Here is a 12,217-nt window from a genome sequence, read left to right on the forward strand (position 1 = left end):
ACAAAGTGACTCAAGTCCAGCCTGAACTGCATGGTGAGACCCTGTCTCAAAGAGACAAAAAACAAAAACAAACAAAAAAAATTAAAAACTCCTATGGGTAAATGCCAAGTACCATGATACCTGGATGTAAAAGTACATACAGCAGTTTAGTGAGATCAAACTGTCTTCCAGAATGGCTGGGCTGTTTTGCATTTGCACCAGCAATGAATGAGAATTCCTGTTGCTACTATGCGTCCTCACCAGCATTTGCTGTTGTTCAACTTGCATTTCAAATAAGAAATCTTTCTTTTCAATTAATTTCACAGTGTGAATACCACTAATAATGGAGTGCATCTCATCATTACAAAACACGTTAAATGTTTGGGGCAATGAATACATTAATTAGCTTGGTCCCTTCCCCACTGTTGGGCATTGAACCAGGGGCCTCATGCATGTTGAGCATTTAGTGTACTAGTGAGCTACACTCCCAGTCTAAATCGCTTGATTCAGTCATTCCCTGTGCACTTTGTACCCTGTAAACTTCTACAAACTATAATCTAATAGGTGATCAAAATTTTAAAATATTTTCATTTTTATTAGTATATGTTTGCAATACACAATAGTTACATTCATCTAGGGGAACGGGTATGTATACATACTGTGTCTTGATCATGTTTTCTGCCCCTTCCTCCCCCTCCCCTGCCCTATTCACTCCCTTTTTCCCCAGTATAGTAACATTGTTTAAAAGAATACTAAAAATTAAGAAATCTTTCTCACAAGCCAACCAGAGTCTTGTATTTGCTCGTCGCTGGACTTCTCTTCCCTGAGCAAACCTCCACAGGAAACCACATGAAATTCGGCAGATGGACTGGCAAGCGGGGCGAGCGAGAGGAACTGCCTGGATGCTCTTGTGGCTAGCGCCAGTCTTGGTGGCTTATGGCCTTAGTTTGACTATGGCTTTGTGATGGGAAAAAGTTACCTTTTTGTACTGATTGCTACTTTCTATGCAATGTACAATCAGAGCTGGGGTCATCCCTGCTCCATAGGGCAAAGACATTTAATCATTTTTATGCCATGACCTCTTTGGCAATCCAATGAACCCTTGCACACCCTCAATTCTTTTTTTTTTTTTTTTTGAGACAAGTTCTCACTATGCAGTTCAGGCTGGTCTTGAACTCACTATGCAGTCCAGGCTGACCTCAAACTCAAGGCAATCCTCCTGCCTCAGCCTCTGGAGTGCTGGGGTTACAGGAATGTGTCACCATGCCTGGTATGTAGATCCTGGTTTTTAGATCCCTTTTTGGGATAATATTTTTAAATACTATGCATAAAATAAAATTCATGATACCAAGGGTACCAAATACAGATATCATGAAAATTAGGGTATAGTGACTAGTTTGTTTTTACAAAAATATTAACATTACCTAGCTGAGGGTGGTGGTGCATGCCTGTAATCCTAGCACTGGAGAGGATGAGGCAGGAGGATCACCATGAGTTCGAGGCCAGCCTAGCCTACATAGTGAGACCAAGGCCAGGTTAAACTGCATAGTAAGAACCTCCCTGTCTCAAAAAACAAAAACAAAACAAAAGAAAAATTCAAAATAAAAAAACCCCCAAACCATTATCTAACAAAGGCTCAGTGGTAGAGCTCTTTGCCTCCCATGTCTAAGGTCCTGGGGTCAATTCCCAGCACCAAAACAGCCAACCAACCAACCAACCAAACAAACAACCCCACCCAACATTATCTAATGGTAATAAGTACTGTAACTTTTAAAGAGTGCAGCTATAATACAATTTGAAAATATTTGGAATATAAAGAAATTTCAAATATAGATTAAGGAATTTTCCAATTATAGGTTTAGGAAAATAAAAATAACTATATAACATTTGCCACTCATGTTTATTGAGCCTGAATTTTATCTATATTAAATATTTCTGCTTAAGGTGATAGCTGTGCATATCTTTACTTGTACCTCTTACACTGTATATGGTTTTATCTTTTAACCCTTTCCTTGTTTTAACTCTTTATTTGAGGAAGGGCATCTCTTTTAGGAAGCCTTCTCAGACTTACCTAAATAGGTCTGTTCCCCATAATTTCTTTCCCAGGCACCATAACCTCTTTTTCATACATTGTTCAAGTCCTCCCGACATTTTTTTTTTGAAACAGAATCTCACCGTGTTGTCCGGACTGCTCTTAAATTCCTGAGCTCAAGCAATCTTTCTCCGTCAGCCTCTCAAGTAGCTGAGACTACAAGTCCATGCCTTGAGTTTTTCCCTTAAAAAATACTAACTATAACTTGTTTTTCATAACAATATAAATAATACATCATTGCCCCAATTTTGAACATTGCAGTAAAGCACAGGGAGCCAATGAAAATCACCAGCACCTGAGATATTCATTTTTCAGTCAGTGATAAGCCAGGACAGGATAAACCTGCCCATGTCGCTGTGTGGTGTTTTGGTAATTGCTGGTCTCCCCCACTTAACTGTAAGTCCTATGGGGGCAAGAAACTTATTAGTAGTAAAAGTAAAAACCGAAGATTGAGCACTGAGCGGAGCTTTTGTCTTGTAAGAGGGCTTGAACTTTTCCAGAACCTGGGCTATGGTGGGGAGGGGTTAGCAAAGGGGAAATAAGGCAGGACTTTCAAAGGCAAATCTCCTGCCCAAATCTGTGTCCCATGCTAGTGGTGCTGGATTTGTTAGTTGGGCAAGCACTGGGCTGCCCCAGTGTCCCCTGGCATCTAGCTGCCTCCTGTTGGTGGGCTGGGCAGTGAGCTCAGAGTTCATTGTCACTATTTGCTCTCAACAATGTCTGGTATGTATAGATTCTCAGTAAATCTCTACTGAACTTTTGTTCCTCTGTATACCCTGTAACACATTGTGACTTGGTGTTGATTTTTGAAATCTTCTTTTGCCTCTTTGAGACATCCACTCCTGGTCCTCTTGAGTAACTGACTTTCCTGCTTTCATCTCAGACAGACTTTGAGTTCTCCTCTCTACTGATCCAGCGGCCCCATACACACCCTTTCACAGTCACCTGAGAACTATAAAGGGCTCACCCGATGCAGGGCTTCTCTTGCAGAAGTCCCCAGTCACTCCAGAGGCGACCTCTTCGGCTGCTGAGAGCTGACAACAGCAATTCTTCTCCCCAGAGAAACCTTCCCAGATCATCCTTCTAAAGTAAAAGTTATGTTGTCTTCCTGGTGTGAGAAACTGAAAGACTAAATAAGGACCAAAATGTACAATAGATATTGTGAAATGGAAAGAAACTGTTCAAAGGGAAAGAGGAACCAGGGTGGGAGAAAGGGGGAAGGAAGGAAGAGAAAAGAAAAAAAACAAAACAAGATAGTTGTACTACTAATTTCTCTTAGTTCCTTAAAAAGAAAGATTTGGGCTAATATCATTTCAAACTACTTTGAAGATAACAATATACCTTGTATTAACCATTGTTATTCTCCTATTATTTTGTTAGGAAATTTTGTTTTATTTTTTCCATTAAAAAAAAAAAAGTAAGTTGCCCGCCCCATATTAGTCAACACAATCTGCCACAACTAAGTACTGGAGACTCTGTATTCAAACAACAGAGTTATTTCTTAACATTTTTGAAGCCTGAAAGCCTGAGACTGAGGCGCCAGCACAATGGGTTTGAGGTGAGACCTCAGTCCCCGGATGGTAGGCATGGGACCTTGTGACCTCTCCCTTGTGCCTGCTTGGAGAGAGGGGATACAAGCTCTCTGGTCTCTTTCTACGAGGGCACTAATTCCATCTTGTGGATTCTGCCTTCCTGATCTAATCACCTCCCAAAGGTCCCATCTGCAAATACCATCACACAGGTGTTATGGCTTCAATGTGGGAATTCTGGGGAGATGAGAACATTCCATCCATAACACTTTCCAGACACACCATTCACTTTCTATTTCAGTCCTTCGTTGGCTTTCTTCATAATATGTCATTATTGGTCCTTGTTTTCTCAGTTCTCTTGGTCACATCCATCCTCTCAGATAACATAACTGTCTCTCCTACCATGTACCCCCATCTCCCGAGATGTAATACATGGCATTTCTAAGTGCCCAGCAATATTTATTGACTGAGTGTAAAATGAATAAGTGAATAGAGTAATTTCTCAGGCAGCTCACTGACACCTCAGCTTAAGGAGCCTAGTTGCTGTGGAAATTCCTCACCATACCTGTTGTCACTCCAGAACGTGAATCTGCAGGACATCTGCCACATGCTTACCAAAGTCTTCCCATTTTCTAGGCTCTTCTTCATCAGTCCTAACACTGTTGCTCTTGGACACATGGTTTTAGCCCATACCATGGGATTAGTCACGGTTCTAATGTTTCAGATTCTTTTTGGCACTCATGACACATTTTCAAATTCCTGAACATTTGGTTGTGCACTTAAAGAGATTAAAAGATTCAAAGTAAGACAATAGAAATAAGTGGTGATTGCAAAGCACTGTCTCATGGTAACTTATCGAAGTGTCTATAGTTCCCACTGGAGCATTACCAACTTACTCCCCTGACTACAGATCTATCCAGATTCTACTATTAGGTGTGATTCTGTACCATTTAACACACCGGCAGCAAGTTGTACATAGCTCTACACCACGTTGCAATGCCCCTGCCTAACACCGCTGTGATAGTATGCAACCCTGCAGCAAAAATATATTTCATACTTCATTCTAAACACGTAGACCTACCTGCTTGGGGTTGGCAGTCAACCACTTACACGTCACCGGACTAGCCTTTTGCTGGTCAGTCTTCTCATGCTCATCTTGAACCAAACATGAAAGGCACTGTTGACATTCTGGCTTCTTCTATTGAGTAATATAGTCACGCACCAGATCATGGTCAGCATTTGGTCAGTAAAGGTCACATGTATGATGGCGGTCCCCTAAGAGTACCAGGGAGATGAATAGTTCCTATCGCCTGATGACATTGTGTCCTCATAATGTCAAAACACAACAGATTACGCATATATTTGTGGTAATACTGGGCAGATAAACCTACTGTGCTAGCAATCGTATAGAAATATAGCACACACAATTATTACGGCCTTATGTACTTGCTACTCTTTTTATTGCTATTTTAGAGTGTTCTGCTACTTATACAAAAAAAAGTTACTGTAAAATGGCATATCTTGTTACACTGGCAGCAGCCTTATATGTCTGTGCTCACTGCACCAAGAGACTACGTGGGAAGATTGACCCATGCCATCCAGAGTCAACTGTGTAACGCACTCTACGATGTTCGCACAAGGACAGCATCCCCTAGTTGTGCTGTTCAAAAGCGCCCTTGCTGTGAAGTGACACTTGGCTGTGCTTCTCCCTGTAAGGGAGCACTGGGTGTTTCTAGCTGTGGAAGAGAAAGAGAATTGAGAGTGAGGTAAACTGTCCCAGGCCAGAGCAGGACCTGCACCAAGAACAGGCACTACCGATGGGCACCTGTGGCCACCCACACAGTAATCAGAGGGAAATATGCAAAGCCCAAACCAGCTGAGGGTCCAGAAGAGTTCTCTGTGCAGGTCCCACCCTCTGGTTGACCCCTGGGACACCCATCCTGATGGCCCTCTACCTCCAAGCAGGGGTTATCAAAACCCAAAGAAAGATTCAATGAAGGCCAAACATTCTGTGGACCAGGACATAATGATATGCAGGCAGAGAGAGGAGGTTCATGCATAGGAGTTCAAAGTGGGCAAGGGCTAGGGACCATGTGGAGAATAGGTGGCTGGGGTCCTAGGAGTGGAGCTCAGTGGTAGAGCATGTGGTAGAGCAGGTTCAATCCTTAGCACACACACACATGCATATGCACATGCATACACCAAAAAAAGGAGGAGGAGGAGGAGAAAGAAGAGCGTAGGACAGGGTGGTTGTGTGCTACCTAGGTTACATAGCACACTGCATTGCTGAGCTGTGAGACACTGGTTAGGAGCTACCTAACAGAAAGGATTAAACAAGGGTTATGTGCAAATAAAGTGAAAATAATTGCAGAACCAGAGGCTCCACATTTTAGCGGAGGAAGGTCTGGGTAGCTGGGTTCCTCCATGGCTCCAGGTGAGGACCCAGGCAGCACTGATACCCCATATCACTAATATTTTTTATTCAGATATATTAATATCTCAGTAGGGGTTTATCCAAGCTCTGGTCTCCTTGCCCTCTTACCACTTTTTACTTAGCTACAATTTTATATTTGGGAGCTTATCCACTATAAAAGGTAGTCTCCAAGAGTCTGTGAAACTCAAAGTAACTAATTTCCCCTGGTGTGGCACATACCTGTAATTCTAGCACTCTGGGAGGCTGAAGCAGGAGGATCACAAATTCAAGCCTAGCCTGGACAACTTAATAAGACTCTGTCTCAAGGAATTAGAAATGAAAACAAAGGACTGGGGATATAGCTCAGTGTGAAGACCTTGTGTACAACCCCTAGTACCCCAAAATAACTAAACAGATGGTTTTACTATTATATATATAAATTCTGGTTTAAAGATTTGTGTTTTGGATGTATGTATGTATGTGAGATTAAAATGATAAGAAAAATATAAGATCTCATTATTTTTTATAGTTTTTAATATTATCTATGAAAACACCACTCCTAATACCATTATAAAAAGTAATTATTGTAGAATGAAAAAATTGAAACACAATTATAGATGGAAGTATAGATGCATTCATGAATTTCAAATTTAATATTGTATAGAGTTCACTAGAAAGATTTATTGTTACCAGACATTCCTGTTCTTTAATGTGGCAGAAATGCAAAATTTTATATATTGAAACTTATTAAAGCTCAAGAAGCCTAAATAAGAAATGTATTTATTAAAAACTGAAATATGTAGGGGCTGGGGATTTAGCTCAGCGGCAAAAGCGCTTGCCTGGCAAGCGCAAGGTCGTGAGTTCGGTTCCCGGTACCGGAGAAAAACCAAAAAAAAAAAAAAAAAAAAAAAAAAAACTGAAATATGTTTTTTTAAGTAATAGATAGATGGATGGATTAGATGGATTAGCGTAGAAACCAGAAGTAGGAGACATGCACAGCTATTTCCACTCTCCACTTAAACCTAAAGAAAGGAAAGATTTTACTCACTCATTATTAATTAGGTAATGTAGACAGTCAAAACCGGGAATTTAGGCCAAAATACCCATACTCTGACTCAGCCGTTTAAATTTATTGGCCCTCATCAAGCTGCAGTTACTAATTTCTTGTGTTATACTGGGCACAAGAAAAAAAAATGGATTCAGTTTCAAAACTAGGTCACTGCATCAACAGTTTTGAAGTCAATTTTTATAATTTAACAGCTGATTTTCTCACAGTTCACCCAAACACCAGCTTTTGCCCTGTATACCTTTCACGTACGTATAATAGAAGGCTATAAAGAGTTTTGAACCTATTCTCTTTTAATGAGTTAAATGAGGGTTCAAAAAATAACCCATAGTTCAGAGACACAGCCCTGTTTGAACACCACTATTATTATTGTTTTTTGTAAAAGCCATAGAGTTACAGGGATCTTAAAAACGGTTTGTAACAACAAGGCTTTACGGTTACAAGTGACAGAAAACACACCAACCAGCTTAGGCAGAAAAGGGAAGTGAATTGGAAGGACATCAGAGTGTCTCAGTTATCCGTCAAAGCGAGGGCAGGTATCGAAACACCTGATCTAAACACCACCCAAAAGCTTGTCTCTTGTCTTTGCTTTCTACTCCATGTTAGCAGCTTCCATGTCAATGGGTGAAACATGGCTGCCACGTGGTCCTCAACTCCATTCTAAATACACTCAACACACTTGAGGGCTGGCTGGCTTTTTCTAGCACCATTCTAAAAATTTAAAAATCCAAAGGAAGGACTCTAATTGGCCCAGCTTGGTCAGGTGCCCATTCATAGATGAAGCAACTGTGGCTAGAAAGGTGAAATCATGTTTTAAAAAAAAATGGCAGTTTCAATCATTGGGAAGACCCTTTGCTTCAAAAATGCATGTGAGGAGCCAGGCGTGATGGCGCATGCCTATAATCCTAGCACTCAGGAGGCTGAGGCAGGAGGATCATTGCAAGTTCCAGACCAGCCTAGGGTACAAAGTGAGCTCAAGGCCAGCCTGAACTGCATAGTGAGACCCTGTCTCAAAAAGATGAAAAACAAAACAAAACACTTGAACCCATTTTACTGTGTGGAAATTTATGCTCAAAGAAATAAAGTGATGTACTCAAGGGTCCAACTCAGCTCTTTTTTCTGGCACTCAGTCTAATGCCTGGCTCACTCCTTCACTCTGCTGTTCACTCTGTAGACCCCTCATTTCAGGGTCTTGCTCCACAGGAAAGGCAGGGGCCGGGTGGAGAGGATCGGTGCTCTTACGTTGTGATCAAACTTCTACCCAGCCTTTTTCTGGAGTGCTAGCTCCACCAGCCTTCCTTTTGTCTAGTTTTGTCATACTTCCCTATGGCGGGAGGGTGTATGCAGAAGTGGGAATCCCCTGCTGTCCTCCTCCCACCAGCCCCAGGGACCTCCCCGTGTGTGAGGAGGATCGTCATGGTAACACCTTACACTGAAAGAAGCTTCCTGTTCAAAGTACTTTCTGTGCATTCACTCATTTAACTCTCAAAACAGCCTTGTGAGGGAAATAGTAACAGTATTATCATTCCTATTTTTCAGATCAGAATCGGAGGCACAAGAGAGTTTAATTAACTTGCCTGAATGTGCTTTAATTCATTTTACAGAAGCCGTGAGGTTGCGAAGGGCTGGAGGCTGGACTCAATCCCGGCAGTCTGGCTCCCCCCTTTGCAGTTAAATGGAAGGTAGGCTTTGGCACTGCATGGATGGCTGCAGAGTCAGTGCCAACTCGACTCTGGCGCTGCTGCCAGCCTGGCTTGGCTCAAGGCCTCTCCCTTGTGACCCTACAGCAACCCATCCTGGTCTGCAGCCACCACTTGCTGAGCCACAGTGTCTTGCTCTGGGCCTCCGTCACGGATGGTGACAGCTACCACTGCTGTGGTCGCCCTGGTAATGAATATGCCCTCCCACTGCTGTAAAGAGCCAACTACTCAGCTCCACGTGGATGGCTGCTCCCCAAACTTGATGGCACAGTTTAGGGTGCTCTCAAGGAAGCCTTGCTCTTTCAGGTTGAAGAGAGGAACCTGAATCAGGTCCCACGGAGACAACAGGGATTGCCACCGTGCCTCCTGAGCAGACTTGTGCAGAGCCGCACAACATAGACCCCACAAACACAGGGCCTCTAAGTGAGACAAGGAAGGGATATGTCAACTCTCCGCAACCTCCAGGCGAGTTCCTAGGCCCTCATGGTTGGGGATACCCTTTACCTCCTGTTCAAGGGATCTGTAGTGTAGGCTTTGGAGCTAGACGAGGGTTTCATACAGTCTGCTGCTCACCAGCGTTGTGCCCCTGGTTAAATAAGCTTTTTGTCTATGTTTTGTATTTTGGTTGGTTGGTTCCCTCCTCCTTTTTTTTTGCTGAGACAGGGTCTCACTGTGTAGTCCAGCCTGGCCTCGAACTCATTGAGTAACCCCAGGTTGGCCTCAAACTTGTGGAGATCCTCCTGTCTCTGCTGTTGAGTTCTGGGATTACAGGTGTGCACCACTGTGCCCAGCTCCCTGGTTCCTCACGTACCATATAGAATAAGAATAATTCCATCCACCTCAACATCTTTAATGAAGATTAAGTGAGATACTGTGTTAAAGCTTGTAACAGAGTGCCTAGTGTAAGATAAATTTCAATAAATGATGATAATCATCTTCTTGGCATCTTGCTCCTGTTGGCTGGGCCTCCAAATTGCTACAATTTTTTGAAGGGTCAGAGGATGGCTTATGGAAATAGGGCTGGTCGTGACCGATAGTTTGGTCTCGATGCCTCTTCAGGCCAGGCCCTGCCTGGCAGAGAGCAGTTTTGGTAACTTACAAACGTAGGTGGTGGGTTGGAGCCAGGTGCCTATCTTCATTTGGTGCCCACCGAGACAAAGCCGGCAGTTACTGACCCTCTCTCTGCTCCGGCAGGTGACTGTCCTCCCTCCCGCATGGTGCTGCTGCTGTTTGTTTTCTTGTCATGGCTGCGCCAGCTCATTTCTATCTGATACCATCTGCAGAGAAATGTGACTCTTGCTCTGTCCAAGCCCCGCCCAGCCCGAGGGTCAGCCCTGGCAGAGCCACCTCCGGGAAATGCACCCCGCTTGCACAACACCCTCCCTGCTCACCCCAGCCACTCACATCCATTCTCACCTCTCGACTTTTTAGCCACAGAAGTATGCTTTTTGTTTAATTTTTAACCATTCTTTTGCCTGCTTTTCTTTGGGTTCCAAGTCTAGGAGCTGCGTCTGCTGTGTGTGGTTATAAAAGGTGATACTTGTGCCCTAGGGCACCCTGAGAACAAAGTGGTCAGTCCCTCTTTGTGGGAGCAGATGGAAAAAGCTGGCCAAACACACACTTTCCAGGTGAATGAAAGATGCCAGTGTCCTGAATTTAAACACTGTGTGATTGAAATTTTGCTTTAAAGTAAGTGTAGGTTGTAAAATCCCTATTTAGAGACCCAGTTTGGAAACAGCCCCCCAAGTTTGCCAGCATGCCTTTTCATTTTAAGCAAGACAGCACCGAGGTTTGTGACTTCTCCAGCTAAGATAGCTTGACCTACATATAAGTATAAAATCCCCCACAAGCCCTGGCTCCTGGAAAGTGGAACTCCAGCATATTTTGCTGAGATAAAATGCCATGCAACCTTCTTGGTTTTTTCCAGGAACCCTTCAGTCCTTAGAGAGACAGGACTCCTGGCAGAAGAAAGGGAAAAAAAATCATGCAGATGCGGTTATCTGTAACTAAAAAAAAATAAAAGAAAGAATCGGAGGAGACAAATTAGGAGATAATGAAAATGAGTATATAGAACGTGGCAAAGAAGGTGCCAGTCAGAAGGGAAAAGAATTGCAGGATCAATAATAATAATAATAATAATAATAATAATAATAATAATAATAACAATAGGGCAAGGGGAATAAAATGGTATGTGTAACAGGGAAAGAGAGAGGGAGGACACTTAGACAGGGTCAAGCTGGAAGAACAGGCAGAGTTAAACAGGAGCCAGGGTTGGGGAATCCCAGAATAATCTGTTTACAAAAAGACGGATGTTTGCAAATTCCTACAGTGACTTTAGAGATTCAGATACGAACTAGAAAAGGACCCAAAAGTGTGTTCTAATCAACTGCTACTGGTGTTCTATCTTGACTCTAGGGAATTCTCCTGGCTTGGAACAGACGCTTGGAGAGTTTAGGTTTCAAGAGACTAAATTATCGTCCACGTGGCCTCGGACAGGGCCCGGCCCTCCGCCCAGGCCGCCCCCTCGCTAGCCTGCACGCGTTGTGGGCCGCCCGGGTGTCCCGGGTGTCCCTGTTGCCCGTCTCGCCGGGGTTATTGTTCTCCCGGCAGGCAGGAGGGTGGGACCGGTGGGGAGAAACCAGAGGATGGGGGCGGTGGCATCGGCTGCCACGCGAGCCGGAGCACCCCAGTCCTTCTCACCCTGCCTCTCGGCTGTGCAGCTCAGCCTCTGCGGGTGCCGGGCCTGGGCCCGGCCTGCGATCTCCTGCCCCGGGAGGGAGCTGGCTGCGGCCCGGAGCAGGAAGCCGGGGCGGGCGTCCCAGGGGCGTGCTGTGGCTCCCGCGGCCGCCCGGGCTTCCAGCTCGGGGGAGGGACGCTATGACGCACCCTCTCGGTATTAGAACACTTCACCTCCTATTTATAGACACTCCTCGGCTGCAGACCTGGCTCGCCCTCGCTCTCCTTCCCTGAATCGTGAACGAAAAATCCTACCTAGAATGGAAGATCCTAATACACCATGATAAGAAGCGTTCTATTTTGTTCCTCCCTTTGTAATTCCAAGTATTAAGTGCAGGTCTAATGATCTTTTCCTGGCACAGGGAATCCCTCAGTTTTCGAAAGCTTTAAAACATATACGACTTTATTTTGCATGGTTCCTAAACATGTCAAATGAATTCATGTCTTATAAGTTCGTGAAATATGCTCCAAGAATTTGCACAGGCCGGATAAGACATAAGCCCGCTGAATTGGGAGACTGGACGTTTCTAGTGGTGTTCTGCATCTGCTAAAATCTAGCCATTTAAACGTAGAATTTACGTTTAGAGAGGGACACACAGAAGCAAAGTTTGTCTCCAGATTTTATTTTTAATTGTGACTTTCAGATATCAACTTTATACTTTTAGAGATATACTGCCCTGTAATTATAAATGGCTAAACATA

At 43.8% G+C, this 12,217-nt stretch overlaps 1 long non-coding RNA gene across 2 annotated transcripts; it reads right to left on the reverse strand.

Moving 5' to 3' along the window:
* LOC102006792 lies at positions 1-11,624 on the reverse strand. 2 transcript variants are annotated; one of them, XR_001234252.1, is made up of 6 exons: positions 11,480-11,624; positions 9,955-10,056; positions 4,682-4,875; positions 4,216-4,378; positions 3,039-3,200; positions 1-41 (listed from the first exon to the last, which is right to left on the reverse strand). It is a non-coding gene; the product is annotated as an uncharacterized LOC102006792 (long non-coding RNA). The 2 variants fall into 2 exon arrangements; XR_261085.2 differs by having other exon boundaries at positions 4,166-4,378.
* Between the last annotated feature and the right edge of the window lie 593 nt (positions 11,625-12,217).

This window comes from Chinchilla lanigera, unplaced genomic scaffold, assembly GCF_000276665.1.
Source record: "Chinchilla lanigera isolate Chin_1 unplaced genomic scaffold, ChiLan1.0 scaffold00023, whole genome shotgun sequence".
Classification (NCBI taxonomy): Eukaryota; Metazoa; Chordata; class Mammalia; order Rodentia; family Chinchillidae; genus Chinchilla; species Chinchilla lanigera.